Source organism: Ranitomeya imitator, unplaced genomic scaffold, assembly GCF_032444005.1.
Source record: "Ranitomeya imitator isolate aRanImi1 unplaced genomic scaffold, aRanImi1.pri SCAFFOLD_560, whole genome shotgun sequence".
Classification (NCBI taxonomy): Eukaryota; Metazoa; Chordata; class Amphibia; order Anura; family Dendrobatidae; genus Ranitomeya; species Ranitomeya imitator.
Genome location: NW_027194413.1, coordinates 21582 through 35809, shown reverse-complemented (window position 1 = coordinate 35809; position 14228 = coordinate 21582). Strand labels below are relative to the sequence as shown.

The window sequence follows — 14228 nt, the reverse complement described above, 5'->3', positions numbered from 1 at the left end:
AATGACAGTTCGGGTGTGCTTGGTTTTGGTCGGTTGTTTGGCTGTGTGTGTCTGTGTGTGCTCGTTGAAGCTGCGCCCAACGCGTTTTGAATCTGCATAACTCTGCCCACTTTGACACACCCACCATCCCCATTGTGACTGCAGGTGAAGGTTCCGTGCTAAGATTCTATCGACTGCAGGCAGCGCACCTGGTTGGTCAAAAGCATTAGAATACTCCTCACACAGGTGTATCTACAAGACACAAGACTAGCAGATTCGAGATCAGCACAGACACCAGTTTTCCTTTTTTTCAAATACCTATCATACACCGCATTTCAAAGTCGGTGGTCCACAAGAGGTAAACAATGTCTTCCAAAAGAATTCATGATCGGTGGTCACAAATGTGGTATGTATGGCAGAACTACTCATTGGATGCTTCAATTTAAATACCAAGTGCTGACAGCAGGCAGGGGCCTAATTCTGTAGATGGCACAGTATATTTGCTACACTGTAAGAAAGGCCTAATTCAGGCCTACATCTTAACACACCTGTGGCAGCAACCAGGAAAGACTGAAAATTGATTGCCTGATTGATTGATTGATTGCCTATTGAATGCAATGCAATGCTTGACATACATACATACATACATACATACATACATACATACATACATACATACAGAGGTGAAAGCAAGGCACACAAAATGTTGCAATTAGGCAAGTGAAATCGAGCAGCATGCTACATTTGGCAGCCAGCGGCATGTGAAATGTGCTTCCTTAACAACCCTGAAATAAATTCCCATCTAGGGTTCCAAGACAACTTACTGTGCTGATTAATTTCCATTCAATCTGTTTTTAGAAACCGGATCAGAGAAGGAGTGCACTGTTCCCGGAGAGACTGCAATAGCGGGTCAATGCGTGGAGTGGACAGAGCAAGCTCCATTTCCAGCTCCCTGTTCCAAAAAGCCATTTAATATATGGTCCCCACATGGGGGACGTATCAGATATTAAACTGATAAGAACAGATACTACACTTGATCTTAGCCATAGGAGGCCGAGAAGCGATGGCCTGAAATGGTTGGCCATTTCAGACGCACCCAGGCCTACAACCGACACCCATTGTGGAGACCTAGCCAAAGATTGCCGCAAGGAAGACATTTTCAGAAACTCTGGATGCATTCTCAATGACAGTTCGGGTGTGCTTGGGTTTTGGTCGGTTGTTTGGCTGTGTGTGTCTGTGTGTGCTCGTTGAAGCTGCGCCCAACGCGTTTTGAATCTGCATAACTCTGCCCACTTTGACACACCCACCATCCCCATTGTGACTGCAGGTGAAGGTTCCGTGCTAAGATTCTATCGACTGCAGGCAGCGCACCTGGTTGGTCAAAAGCATTAGAATACTCCTCACACAGGTGTATCTACAAGACACAAGACTAGCAGATTCGAGATCAGCACAGACACCAGTTTTCCTTTTTTTCAAATACCTATCATACACCGCATTTCAAAGTCGGTGGTCCACAAGAGGTAAACAATGTCTTCCAAAAGAATTCATGATCGGTGGTCACAAATGTGGTATGTATGGCAGAACTACTCATTGGATGCTTCAATTTAAATACCAAGTGCTGACAGCAGGCAGGGGCCTAATTCTGTAGATGGCACAGTATATTTGCTACACTGTAAGAAAGGCCTAATTCAGGCCTACATCTTAACACACCTGTGGCAGCAACCAGGAAAGACTGAAAATTGATTGCCTGATTGATTGATTGATTGCCTATTGAATGCAATGCAATGCTTGACATACATACATACATACATACATACATACATACATACATACATACATACAGAGGTGAAAGCAAGGCACACAAAATGTTGCAATTAGGCAAGTGAAATCGAGCAGCATGCTACATTTGGCAGCCAGCGGCATGTGAAATGTGCTTCCTTAACAACCCTGAAATAAATTCCCATCTAGGGTTCCAAGACAACTTACTGTGCTGATTAATTTCCATTCAATCTGTTTTTAGAAACCGGATCAGAGAAGGAGTGCACTGTTCCCGGAGAGACTGCAATAGCGGGTCAATGCGTGGAGTGGACAGAGCAAGCTCCATTTCCAGCTCCCTGTTCCAAAAAGCCATTTAATATATGGTCCCCACATGGGGGACGTATCAGATATTAAACTGATAAGAACAGATACTACACTTGATCTTAGCCATAGGAGGCCGAGAAGCGATGGCCTGAAATGGTTGGCCATTTCAGACGCACCCAGGCCTACAACCGACACCCATTGTGGAGACCTAGCCAAAGATTGCCGCAAGGAAGACATTTTCAGAAACTCTGGATGCATTCTCAATGACAGTTCGGGTGTGCTTGGGTTTTGGTCGGTTGTTTGGCTGTGTGTGTCTGTGTGTGCTCGTTGAAGCTGCGCCCAACGCGTTTTGAATCTGCATAACTCTGCCCACTTTGACACACCCACCATCCCCATTGTGACTGCAGGTGAAGGTTCCGTGCTAAGATTCTATCGACTGCAGGCAGCGCACCTGGTTGGTCAAAAGCATTAGAATACTCCTCACACAGGTGTATCTACAAGACACAAGACTAGCAGATTCGAGATCAGCACAGACACCAGTTTTCCTTTTTTTCAAATACCTATCATACACCGCATTTCAAAGTCGGTGGTCCACAAGAGGTAAACAATGTCTTCCAAAAGAATTCATGATCGGTGGTCACAAATGTGGTATGTATGGCAGAACTACTCATTGGATGCTTCAATTTAAATACCAAGTGCTGACAGCAGGCAGGGGCCTAATTCTGTAGATGGCACAGTATATTTGCTACACTGTAAGAAAGGCCTAATTCAGGCCTACATCTTAACACACCTGTGGCAGCAACCAGGAAAGACTGAAAATTGATTGCCTGATTGATTGATTGATTGCCTATTGAATGCAATGCAATGCTTGACATACATACATACATACATACATACATACATACATACATACATACATACAGAGGTGAAAGCAAGGCACACAAAATGTTGCAATTAGGCAAGTGAAATCGAGCAGCATGCTACATTTGGCAGCCAGCGGCATGTGAAATGTGCTTCCTTAACAACCCTGAAATAAATTCCCATCTAGGGTTCCAAGACAACTTACTGTGCTGATTAATTTCCATTCAATCTGTTTTTAGAAACCGGATCAGAGAAGGAGTGCACTGTTCCCGGAGAGACTGCAATAGCGGGTCAATGCGTGGAGTGGACAGAGCAAGCTCCATTTCCAGCTCCCTGTTCCAAAAAGCCATTTAATATATGGTCCCCACATGGGGGACGTATCAGATATTAAACTGATAAGAACAGATACTACACTTGATCTTAGCCATAGGAGGCCGAGAAGCGATGGCCTGAAATGGTTGGCCATTTCAGACGCACCCAGGCCTACAACCGACACCCATTGTGGAGACCTAGCCAAAGATTGCCGCAAGGAAGACATTTTCAGAAACTCTGGATGCATTCTCAATGACAGTTCGGGTGTGCTTGGGTTTTGGTCGGTTGTTTGGCTGTGTGTGTCTGTGTGTGCTCGTTGAAGCTGCGCCCAACGCGTTTTGAATCTGCATAACTCTGCCCACTTTGACACACCCACCATCCCCATTGTGACTGCAGGTGAAGGTTCCGTGCTAAGATTCTATCGACTGCAGGCAGCGCACCTGGTTGGTCAAAAGCATTAGAATACTCCTCACACAGGTGTATCTACAAGACACAAGACTAGCAGATTCGAGATCAGCACAGACACCAGTTTTCCTTTTTTTCAAATACCTATCATACACCGCATTTCAAAGTCGGTGGTCCACAAGAGGTAAACAATGTCTTCCAAAAGAATTCATGATCGGTGGTCACAAATGTGGTATGTATGGCAGAACTACTCATTGGATGCTTCAATTTAAATACCAAGTGCTGACAGCAGGCAGGGGCCTAATTCTGTAGATGGCACAGTATATTTGCTACACTGTAAGAAAGGCCTAATTCAGGCCTACATCTTAACACACCTGTGGCAGCAACCAGGAAAGACTGAAAATTGATTGCCTGATTGATTGATTGATTGCCTATTGAATGCAATGCAATGCTTGACATACATACATACATACATACATACATACATACATACATACATACATACAGAGGTGAAAGCAAGGCACACAAAATGTTGCAATTAGGCAAGTGAAATCGAGCAGCATGCTACATTTGGCAGCCAGCGGCATGTGAAATGTGCTTCCTTAACAACCCTGAAATAAATTCCCATCTAGGGTTCCAAGACAACTTACTGTGCTGATTAATTTCCATTCAATCTGTTTTTAGAAACCGGATCAGAGAAGGAGTGCACTGTTCCCGGAGAGACTGCAATAGCGGGTCAATGCGTGGAGTGGACAGAGCAAGCTCCATTTCCAGCTCCCTGTTCCAAAAAGCCATTTAATATATGGTCCCCACATGGGGGACGTATCAGATATTAAACTGATAAGAACAGATACTACACTTGATCTTAGCCATAGGAGGCCGAGAAGCGATGGCCTGAAATGGTTGGCCATTTCAGACGCACCCAGGCCTACAACCGACACCCATTGTGGAGACCTAGCCAAAGATTGCCGCAAGGAAGACATTTTCAGAAACTCTGGATGCATTCTCAATGACAGTTCGGGTGTGCTTGGGTTTTGGTCGGTTGTTTGGCTGTGTGTGTCTGTGTGTGCTCGTTGAAGCTGCGCCCAACGCGTTTTGAATCTGCATAACTCTGCCCACTTTGACACACCCACCATCCCCATTGTGACTGCAGGTGAAGGTTCCGTGCTAAGATTCTATCGACTGCAGGCAGCGCACCTGGTTGGTCAAAAGCATTAGAATACTCCTCACACAGGTGTATCTACAAGACACAAGACTAGCAGATTCGAGATCAGCACAGACACCAGTTTTCCTTTTTTTCAAATACCTATCATACACCGCATTTCAAAGTCGGTGGTCCACAAGAGGTAAACAATGTCTTCCAAAAGAATTCATGATCGGTGGTCACAAATGTGGTATGTATGGCAGAACTACTCATTGGATGCTTCAATTTAAATACCAAGTGCTGACAGCAGGCAGGGGCCTAATTCTGTAGATGGCACAGTATATTTGCTACACTGTAAGAAAGGCCTAATTCAGGCCTACATCTTAACACACCTGTGGCAGCAACCAGGAAAGACTGAAAATTGATTGCCTGATTGATTGATTGATTGCCTATTGAATGCAATGCAATGCTTGACATACATACATACATACATACATACATACATACATACATACATACATACAGAGGTGAAAGCAAGGCACACAAAATGTTGCAATTAGGCAAGTGAAATCGAGCAGCATGCTACATTTGGCAGCCAGCGGCATGTGAAATGTGCTTCCTTAACAACCCTGAAATAAATTCCCATCTAGGGTTCCAAGACAACTTACTGTGCTGATTAATTTCCATTCAATCTGTTTTTAGAAACCGGATCAGAGAAGGAGTGCACTGTTCCCGGAGAGACTGCAATAGCGGGTCAATGCGTGGAGTGGACAGAGCAAGCTCCATTTCCAGCTCCCTGTTCCAAAAAGCCATTTAATATATGGTCCCCACATGGGGGACGTATCAGATATTAAACTGATAAGAACAGATACTACACTTGATCTTAGCCATAGGAGGCCGAGAAGCGATGGCCTGAAATGGTTGGCCATTTCAGACGCACCCAGGCCTACAACCGACACCCATTGTGGAGACCTAGCCAAAGATTGCCGCAAGGAAGACATTTTCAGAAACTCTGGATGCATTCTCAATGACAGTTCGGGTGTGCTTGGGTTTTGGTCGGTTGTTTGGCTGTGTGTGTCTGTGTGTGCTCGTTGAAGCTGCGCCCAACGCGTTTTGAATCTGCATAACTCTGCCCACTTTGACACACCCACCATCCCCATTGTGACTGCAGGTGAAGGTTCCGTGCTAAGATTCTATCGACTGCAGGCAGCGCACCTGGTTGGTCAAAAGCATTAGAATACTCCTCACACAGGTGTATCTACAAGACACAAGACTAGCAGATTCGAGATCAGCACAGACACCAGTTTTCCTTTTTTTCAAATACCTATCATACACCGCATTTCAAAGTCGGTGGTCCACAAGAGGTAAACAATGTCTTCCAAAAGAATTCATGATCGGTGGTCACAAATGTGGTATGTATGGCAGAACTACTCATTGGATGCTTCAATTTAAATACCAAGTGCTGACAGCAGGCAGGGGCCTAATTCTGTAGATGGCACAGTATATTTGCTACACTGTAAGAAAGGCCTAATTCAGGCCTACATCTTAACACACCTGTGGCAGCAACCAGGAAAGACTGAAAATTGATTGCCTGATTGATTGATTGATTGCCTATTGAATGCAATGCAATGCTTGACATACATACATACATACATACATACATACATACATACATACATACATACAGAGGTGAAAGCAAGGCACACAAAATGTTGCAATTAGGCAAGTGAAATCGAGCAGCATGCTACATTTGGCAGCCAGCGGCATGTGAAATGTGCTTCCTTAACAACCCTGAAATAAATTCCCATCTAGGGTTCCAAGACAACTTACTGTGCTGATTAATTTCCATTCAATCTGTTTTTAGAAACCGGATCAGAGAAGGAGTGCACTGTTCCCGGAGAGACTGCAATAGCGGGTCAATGCGTGGAGTGGACAGAGCAAGCTCCATTTCCAGCTCCCTGTTCCAAAAAGCCATTTAATATATGGTCCCCACATGGGGGACGTATCAGATATTAAACTGATAAGAACAGATACTACACTTGATCTTAGCCATAGGAGGCCGAGAAGCGATGGCCTGAAATGGTTGGCCATTTCAGACGCACCCAGGCCTACAACCGACACCCATTGTGGAGACCTAGCCAAAGATTGCCGCAAGGAAGACATTTTCAGAAACTCTGGATGCATTCTCAATGACAGTTCGGGTGTGCTTGGGTTTTGGTCGGTTGTTTGGCTGTGTGTGTCTGTGTGTGCTCGTTGAAGCTGCGCCCAACGCGTTTTGAATCTGCATAACTCTGCCCACTTTGACACACCCACCATCCCCATTGTGACTGCAGGTGAAGGTTCCGTGCTAAGATTCTATCGACTGCAGGCAGCGCACCTGGTTGGTCAAAAGCATTAGAATACTCCTCACACAGGTGTATCTACAAGACACAAGACTAGCAGATTCGAGATCAGCACAGACACCAGTTTTCCTTTTTTTCAAATACCTATCATACACCGCATTTCAAAGTCGGTGGTCCACAAGAGGTAAACAATGTCTTCCAAAAGAATTCATGATCGGTGGTCACAAATGTGGTATGTATGGCAGAACTACTCATTGGATGCTTCAATTTAAATACCAAGTGCTGACAGCAGGCAGGGGCCTAATTCTGTAGATGGCACAGTATATTTGCTACACTGTAAGAAAGGCCTAATTCAGGCCTACATCTTAACACACCTGTGGCAGCAACCAGGAAAGACTGAAAATTGATTGCCTGATTGATTGATTGATTGCCTATTGAATGCAATGCAATGCTTGACATACATACATACATACATACATACATACATACATACATACATACATACAGAGGTGAAAGCAAGGCACACAAAATGTTGCAATTAGGCAAGTGAAATCGAGCAGCATGCTACATTTGGCAGCCAGCGGCATGTGAAATGTGCTTCCTTAACAACCCTGAAATAAATTCCCATCTAGGGTTCCAAGACAACTTACTGTGCTGATTAATTTCCATTCAATCTGTTTTTAGAAACCGGATCAGAGAAGGAGTGCACTGTTCCCGGAGAGACTGCAATAGCGGGTCAATGCGTGGAGTGGACAGAGCAAGCTCCATTTCCAGCTCCCTGTTCCAAAAAGCCATTTAATATATGGTCCCCACATGGGGGACGTATCAGATATTAAACTGATAAGAACAGATACTACACTTGATCTTAGCCATAGGAGGCCGAGAAGCGATGGCCTGAAATGGTTGGCCATTTCAGACGCACCCAGGCCTACAACCGACACCCATTGTGGAGACCTAGCCAAAGATTGCCGCAAGGAAGACATTTTCAGAAACTCTGGATGCATTCTCAATGACAGTTCGGGTGTGCTTGGGTTTTGGTCGGTTGTTTGGCTGTGTGTGTCTGTGTGTGCTCGTTGAAGCTGCGCCCAACGCGTTTTGAATCTGCATAACTCTGCCCACTTTGACACACCCACCATCCCCATTGTGACTGCAGGTGAAGGTTCCGTGCTAAGATTCTATCGACTGCAGGCAGCGCACCTGGTTGGTCAAAAGCATTAGAATACTCCTCACACAGGTGTATCTACAAGACACAAGACTAGCAGATTCGAGATCAGCACAGACACCAGTTTTCCTTTTTTTCAAATACCTATCATACACCGCATTTCAAAGTCGGTGGTCCACAAGAGGTAAACAATGTCTTCCAAAAGAATTCATGATCGGTGGTCACAAATGTGGTATGTATGGCAGAACTACTCATTGGATGCTTCAATTTAAATACCAAGTGCTGACAGCAGGCAGGGGCCTAATTCTGTAGATGGCACAGTATATTTGCTACACTGTAAGAAAGGCCTAATTCAGGCCTACATCTTAACACACCTGTGGCAGCAACCAGGAAAGACTGAAAATTGATTGCCTGATTGATTGATTGATTGCCTATTGAATGCAATGCAATGCTTGACATACATACATACATACATACATACATACATACATACATACATACATACAGAGGTGAAAGCAAGGCACACAAAATGTTGCAATTAGGCAAGTGAAATCGAGCAGCATGCTACATTTGGCAGCCAGCGGCATGTGAAATGTGCTTCCTTAACAACCCTGAAATAAATTCCCATCTAGGGTTCCAAGACAACTTACTGTGCTGATTAATTTCCATTCAATCTGTTTTTAGAAACCGGATCAGAGAAGGAGTGCACTGTTCCCGGAGAGACTGCAATAGCGGGTCAATGCGTGGAGTGGACAGAGCAAGCTCCATTTCCAGCTCCCTGTTCCAAAAAGCCATTTAATATATGGTCCCCACATGGGGGACGTATCAGATATTAAACTGATAAGAACAGATACTACACTTGATCTTAGCCATAGGAGGCCGAGAAGCGATGGCCTGAAATGGTTGGCCATTTCAGACGCACCCAGGCCTACAACCGACACCCATTGTGGAGACCTAGCCAAAGATTGCCGCAAGGAAGACATTTTCAGAAACTCTGGATGCATTCTCAATGACAGTTCGGGTGTGCTTGGGTTTTGGTCGGTTGTTTGGCTGTGTGTGTCTGTGTGTGCTCGTTGAAGCTGCGCCCAACGCGTTTTGAATCTGCATAACTCTGCCCACTTTGACACACCCACCATCCCCATTGTGACTGCAGGTGAAGGTTCCGTGCTAAGATTCTATCGACTGCAGGCAGCGCACCTGGTTGGTCAAAAGCATTAGAATACTCCTCACACAGGTGTATCTACAAGACACAAGACTAGCAGATTCGAGATCAGCACAGACACCAGTTTTCCTTTTTTTCAAATACCTATCATACACCGCATTTCAAAGTCGGTGGTCCACAAGAGGTAAACAATGTCTTCCAAAAGAATTCATGATCGGTGGTCACAAATGTGGTATGTATGGCAGAACTACTCATTGGATGCTTCAATTTAAATACCAAGTGCTGACAGCAGGCAGGGGCCTAATTCTGTAGATGGCACAGTATATTTGCTACACTGTAAGAAAGGCCTAATTCAGGCCTACATCTTAACACACCTGTGGCAGCAACCAGGAAAGACTGAAAATTGATTGCCTGATTGATTGATTGATTGCCTATTGAATGCAATGCAATGCTTGACATACATACATACATACATACATACATACATACATACATACATACATACAGAGGTGAAAGCAAGGCACACAAAATGTTGCAATTAGGCAAGTGAAATCGAGCAGCATGCTACATTTGGCAGCCAGCGGCATGTGAAATGTGCTTCCTTAACAACCCTGAAATAAATTCCCATCTAGGGTTCCAAGACAACTTACTGTGCTGATTAATTTCCATTCAATCTGTTTTTAGAAACCGGATCAGAGAAGGAGTGCACTGTTCCCGGAGAGACTGCAATAGCGGGTCAATGCGTGGAGTGGACAGAGCAAGCTCCATTTCCAGCTCCCTGTTCCAAAAAGCCATTTAATATATGGTCCCCACATGGGGGACGTATCAGATATTAAACTGATAAGAACAGATACTACACTTGATCTTAGCCATAGGAGGCCGAGAAGCGATGGCCTGAAATGGTTGGCCATTTCAGACGCACCCAGGCCTACAACCGACACCCATTGTGGAGACCTAGCCAAAGATTGCCGCAAGGAAGACATTTTCAGAAACTCTGGATGCATTCTCAATGACAGTTCGGGTGTGCTTGGGTTTTGGTCGGTTGTTTGGCTGTGTGTGTCTGTGTGTGCTCGTTGAAGCTGCGCCCAACGCGTTTTGAATCTGCATAACTCTGCCCACTTTGACACACCCACCATCCCCATTGTGACTGCAGGTGAAGGTTCCGTGCTAAGATTCTATCGACTGCAGGCAGCGCACCTGGTTGGTCAAAAGCATTAGAATACTCCTCACACAGGTGTATCTACAAGACACAAGACTAGCAGATTCGAGATCAGCACAGACACCAGTTTTCCTTTTTTTCAAATACCTATCATACACCGCATTTCAAAGTCGGTGGTCCACAAGAGGTAAACAATGTCTTCCAAAAGAATTCATGATCGGTGGTCACAAATGTGGTATGTATGGCAGAACTACTCATTGGATGCTTCAATTTAAATACCAAGTGCTGACAGCAGGCAGGGGCCTAATTCTGTAGATGGCACAGTATATTTGCTACACTGTAAGAAAGGCCTAATTCAGGCCTACATCTTAACACACCTGTGGCAGCAACCAGGAAAGACTGAAAATTGATTGCCTGATTGATTGATTGATTGCCTATTGAATGCAATGCAATGCTTGACATACATACATACATACATACATACATACATACATACATACATACATACAGAGGTGAAAGCAAGGCACACAAAATGTTGCAATTAGGCAAGTGAAATCGAGCAGCATGCTACATTTGGCAGCCAGCGGCATGTGAAATGTGCTTCCTTAACAACCCTGAAATAAATTCCCATCTAGGGTTCCAAGACAACTTACTGTGCTGATTAATTTCCATTCAATCTGTTTTTAGAAACCGGATCAGAGAAGGAGTGCACTGTTCCCGGAGAGACTGCAATAGCGGGTCAATGCGTGGAGTGGACAGAGCAAGCTCCATTTCCAGCTCCCTGTTCCAAAAAGCCATTTAATATATGGTCCCCACATGGGGGACGTATCAGATATTAAACTGATAAGAACAGATACTACACTTGATCTTAGCCATAGGAGGCCGAGAAGCGATGGCCTGAAATGGTTGGCCATTTCAGACGCACCCAGGCCTACAACCGACACCCATTGTGGAGACCTAGCCAAAGATTGCCGCAAGGAAGACATTTTCAGAAACTCTGGATGCATTCTCAATGACAGTTCGGGTGTGCTTGGGTTTTGGTCGGTTGTTTGGCTGTGTGTGTCTGTGTGTGCTCGTTGAAGCTGCGCCCAACGCGTTTTGAATCTGCATAACTCTGCCCACTTTGACACACCCACCATCCCCATTGTGACTGCAGGTGAAGGTTCCGTGCTAAGATTCTATCGACTGCAGGCAGCGCACCTGGTTGGTCAAAAGCATTAGAATACTCCTCACACAGGTGTATCTACAAGACACAAGACTAGCAGATTCGAGATCAGCACAGACACCAGTTTTCCTTTTTTTCAAATACCTATCATACACCGCATTTCAAAGTCGGTGGTCCACAAGAGGTAAACAATGTCTTCCAAAAGAATTCATGATCGGTGGTCACAAATGTGGTATGTATGGCAGAACTACTCATTGGATGCTTCAATTTAAATACCAAGTGCTGACAGCAGGCAGGGGCCTAATTCTGTAGATGGCACAGTATATTTGCTACACTGTAAGAAAGGCCTAATTCAGGCCTACATCTTAACACACCTGTGGCAGCAACCAGGAAAGACTGAAAATTGATTGCCTGATTGATTGATTGATTGCCTATTGAATGCAATGCAATGCTTGACATACATACATACATACATACATACATACATACATACATACATACATACAGAGGTGAAAGCAAGGCACACAAAATGTTGCAATTAGGCAAGTGAAATCGAGCAGCATGCTACATTTGGCAGCCAGCGGCATGTGAAATGTGCTTCCTTAACAACCCTGAAATAAATTCCCATCTAGGGTTCCAAGACAACTTACTGTGCTGATTAATTTCCATTCAATCTGTTTTTAGAAACCGGATCAGAGAAGGAGTGCACTGTTCCCGGAGAGACTGCAATAGCGGGTCAATGCGTGGAGTGGACAGAGCAAGCTCCATTTCCAGCTCCCTGTTCCAAAAAGCCATTTAATATATGGTCCCCACATGGGGGACGTATCAGATATTAAACTGATAAGAACAGATACTACACTTGATCTTAGCCATAGGAGGCCGAGAAGCGATGGCCTGAAATGGTTGGCCATTTCAGACGCACCCAGGCCTACAACCGACACCCATTGTGGAGACCTAGCCAAAGATTGCCGCAAGGAAGACATTTTCAGAAACTCTGGATGCATTCTCAATGACAGTTCGGGTGTGCTTGGGTTTTGGTCGGTTGTTTGGCTGTGTGTGTCTGTGTGTGCTCGTTGAAGCTGCGCCCAACGCGTTTTGAATCTGCATAACTCTGCCCACTTTGACACACCCACCATCCCCATTGTGACTGCAGGTGAAGGTTCCGTGCTAAGATTCTATCGACTGCAGGCAGCGCACCTGGTTGGTCAAAAGCATTAGAATACTCCTCACACAGGTGTATCTACAAGACACAAGACTAGCAGATTCGAGATCAGCACAGACACCAGTTTTCCTTTTTTTCAAATACCTATCATACACCGCATTTCAAAGTCGGTGGTCCACAAGAGGTAAACAATGTCTTCCAAAAGAATTCATGATCGGTGGTCACAAATGTGGTATGTATGGCAGAACTACTCATTGGATGCTTCAATTTAAATACCAAGTGCTGACAGCAGGCAGGGGCCTAATTCTGTAGATGGCACAGTATATTTGCTACACTGTAAGAAAGGCCTAATTCAGGCCTACATCTTAACACACCTGTGGCAGCAACCAGGAAAGACTGAAAATTGATTGCCTGATTGATTGATTGATTGCCTATTGAATGCAATGCAATGCTTGACATACATACATACATACATACATACATACATACATACATACATACATACAGAGGTGAAAGCAAGGCACACAAAATGTTGCAATTAGGCAAGTGAAATCGAGCAGCATGCTACATTTGGCAGCCAGCGGCATGTGAAATGTGCTTCCTTAACAACCCTGAAATAAATTCCCATCTAGGGTTCCAAGACAACTTACTGTGCTGATTAATTTCCATTCAATCTGTTTTTAGAAACCGGATCAGAGAAGGAGTGCACTGTTCCCGGAGAGACTGCAATAGCGGGTCAATGCGTGGAGTGGACAGAGCAAGCTCCATTTCCAGCTCCCTGTTCCAAAAAGCCATTTAATATATGGTCCCCACATGGGGGACGTATCAGATATTAAACTGATAAGAACAGATACTACACTTGATCTTAGCCATAGGAGGCCGAGAAGCGATGGCCTGAAATGGTTGGCCATTTCAGACGCACCCAGGCCTACAACCGACACCCATTGTGGAGACCTAGCCAAAGATTGCCGCAAGGAAGACATTTTCAGAAACTCTGGATGCATTCTCAATGACAGTTCGGGTGTGCTTGGGTTTTGGTCGGTTGTTTGGCTGTGTGTGTCTGTGTGTGCTCGTTGAAGCTGCGCCCAACGCGTTTTGAATCTGCATAACTCTGCCCACTTTGACACACCCACCATCCCCATTGTGACTGCAGGTGAAGGTTCCGTGCTAAGATTCTATCGACTGCAGGCAGCGCACCTGGTTGGTCAAAAGCATTAGAATACTCCTCACACAGGTGTATCTACAAGACACAAGACTAGCAGATTCGAGATCAGCACAGACACCAGTTTTCCT

The 14228-nt window shown here is 44.8% G+C and overlaps 12 non-coding genes across 12 annotated transcripts; all 12 read right to left on the bottom strand.

Moving 5' to 3' along the window:
• Positions 1-851: 851 nt before the first annotated feature.
• Positions 852-1044, bottom strand: LOC138655051 (U2 spliceosomal RNA). Its single transcript, XR_011316633.1, has one exon. It is a non-coding gene; the product is annotated as a U2 spliceosomal RNA (small nuclear RNA).
• Positions 1045-2013: 969 nt separating this feature from the next.
• LOC138655050 (U2 spliceosomal RNA) lies at positions 2014-2206 on the bottom strand. The gene has a single exon (XR_011316632.1). It is a non-coding gene; the product is annotated as a U2 spliceosomal RNA (small nuclear RNA).
• Positions 2207-3175: 969 nt separating this feature from the next.
• LOC138655049 (U2 spliceosomal RNA) lies at positions 3176-3368 on the bottom strand. The gene has a single exon (XR_011316631.1). It is a non-coding gene; the product is annotated as a U2 spliceosomal RNA (small nuclear RNA).
• A 969-nt stretch (positions 3369-4337) lies between these two features.
• LOC138655047 (U2 spliceosomal RNA) lies at positions 4338-4530 on the bottom strand. The gene has a single exon (XR_011316629.1). It is a non-coding gene; the product is annotated as a U2 spliceosomal RNA (small nuclear RNA).
• Positions 4531-5499: 969 nt separating this feature from the next.
• Positions 5500-5692, bottom strand: LOC138655046 (U2 spliceosomal RNA). The gene has a single exon (XR_011316628.1). It is a non-coding gene; the product is annotated as a U2 spliceosomal RNA (small nuclear RNA).
• Positions 5693-6661: 969 nt separating this feature from the next.
• Positions 6662-6854, bottom strand: LOC138655045 (U2 spliceosomal RNA). The gene has a single exon (XR_011316627.1). It is a non-coding gene; the product is annotated as a U2 spliceosomal RNA (small nuclear RNA).
• Positions 6855-7823: 969 nt separating this feature from the next.
• LOC138655044 (U2 spliceosomal RNA) lies at positions 7824-8016 on the bottom strand. The gene has a single exon (XR_011316626.1). It is a non-coding gene; the product is annotated as a U2 spliceosomal RNA (small nuclear RNA).
• A 969-nt stretch (positions 8017-8985) lies between these two features.
• Positions 8986-9178, bottom strand: LOC138655043 (U2 spliceosomal RNA). The gene has a single exon (XR_011316625.1). It is a non-coding gene; the product is annotated as a U2 spliceosomal RNA (small nuclear RNA).
• A 969-nt stretch (positions 9179-10147) lies between these two features.
• Positions 10148-10340, bottom strand: LOC138655042 (U2 spliceosomal RNA). The gene has a single exon (XR_011316624.1). It is a non-coding gene; the product is annotated as a U2 spliceosomal RNA (small nuclear RNA).
• Positions 10341-11309: 969 nt separating this feature from the next.
• Positions 11310-11502, bottom strand: LOC138655041 (U2 spliceosomal RNA). The gene has a single exon (XR_011316623.1). It is a non-coding gene; the product is annotated as a U2 spliceosomal RNA (small nuclear RNA).
• A 969-nt stretch (positions 11503-12471) lies between these two features.
• Positions 12472-12664, bottom strand: LOC138655040 (U2 spliceosomal RNA). The gene has a single exon (XR_011316622.1). It is a non-coding gene; the product is annotated as a U2 spliceosomal RNA (small nuclear RNA).
• Positions 12665-13633: 969 nt separating this feature from the next.
• On the bottom strand, positions 13634-13826 carry LOC138655039 (U2 spliceosomal RNA). Its single transcript, XR_011316621.1, has one exon. It is a non-coding gene; the product is annotated as a U2 spliceosomal RNA (small nuclear RNA).
• Positions 13827-14228: the final 402 nt, after the last annotated feature.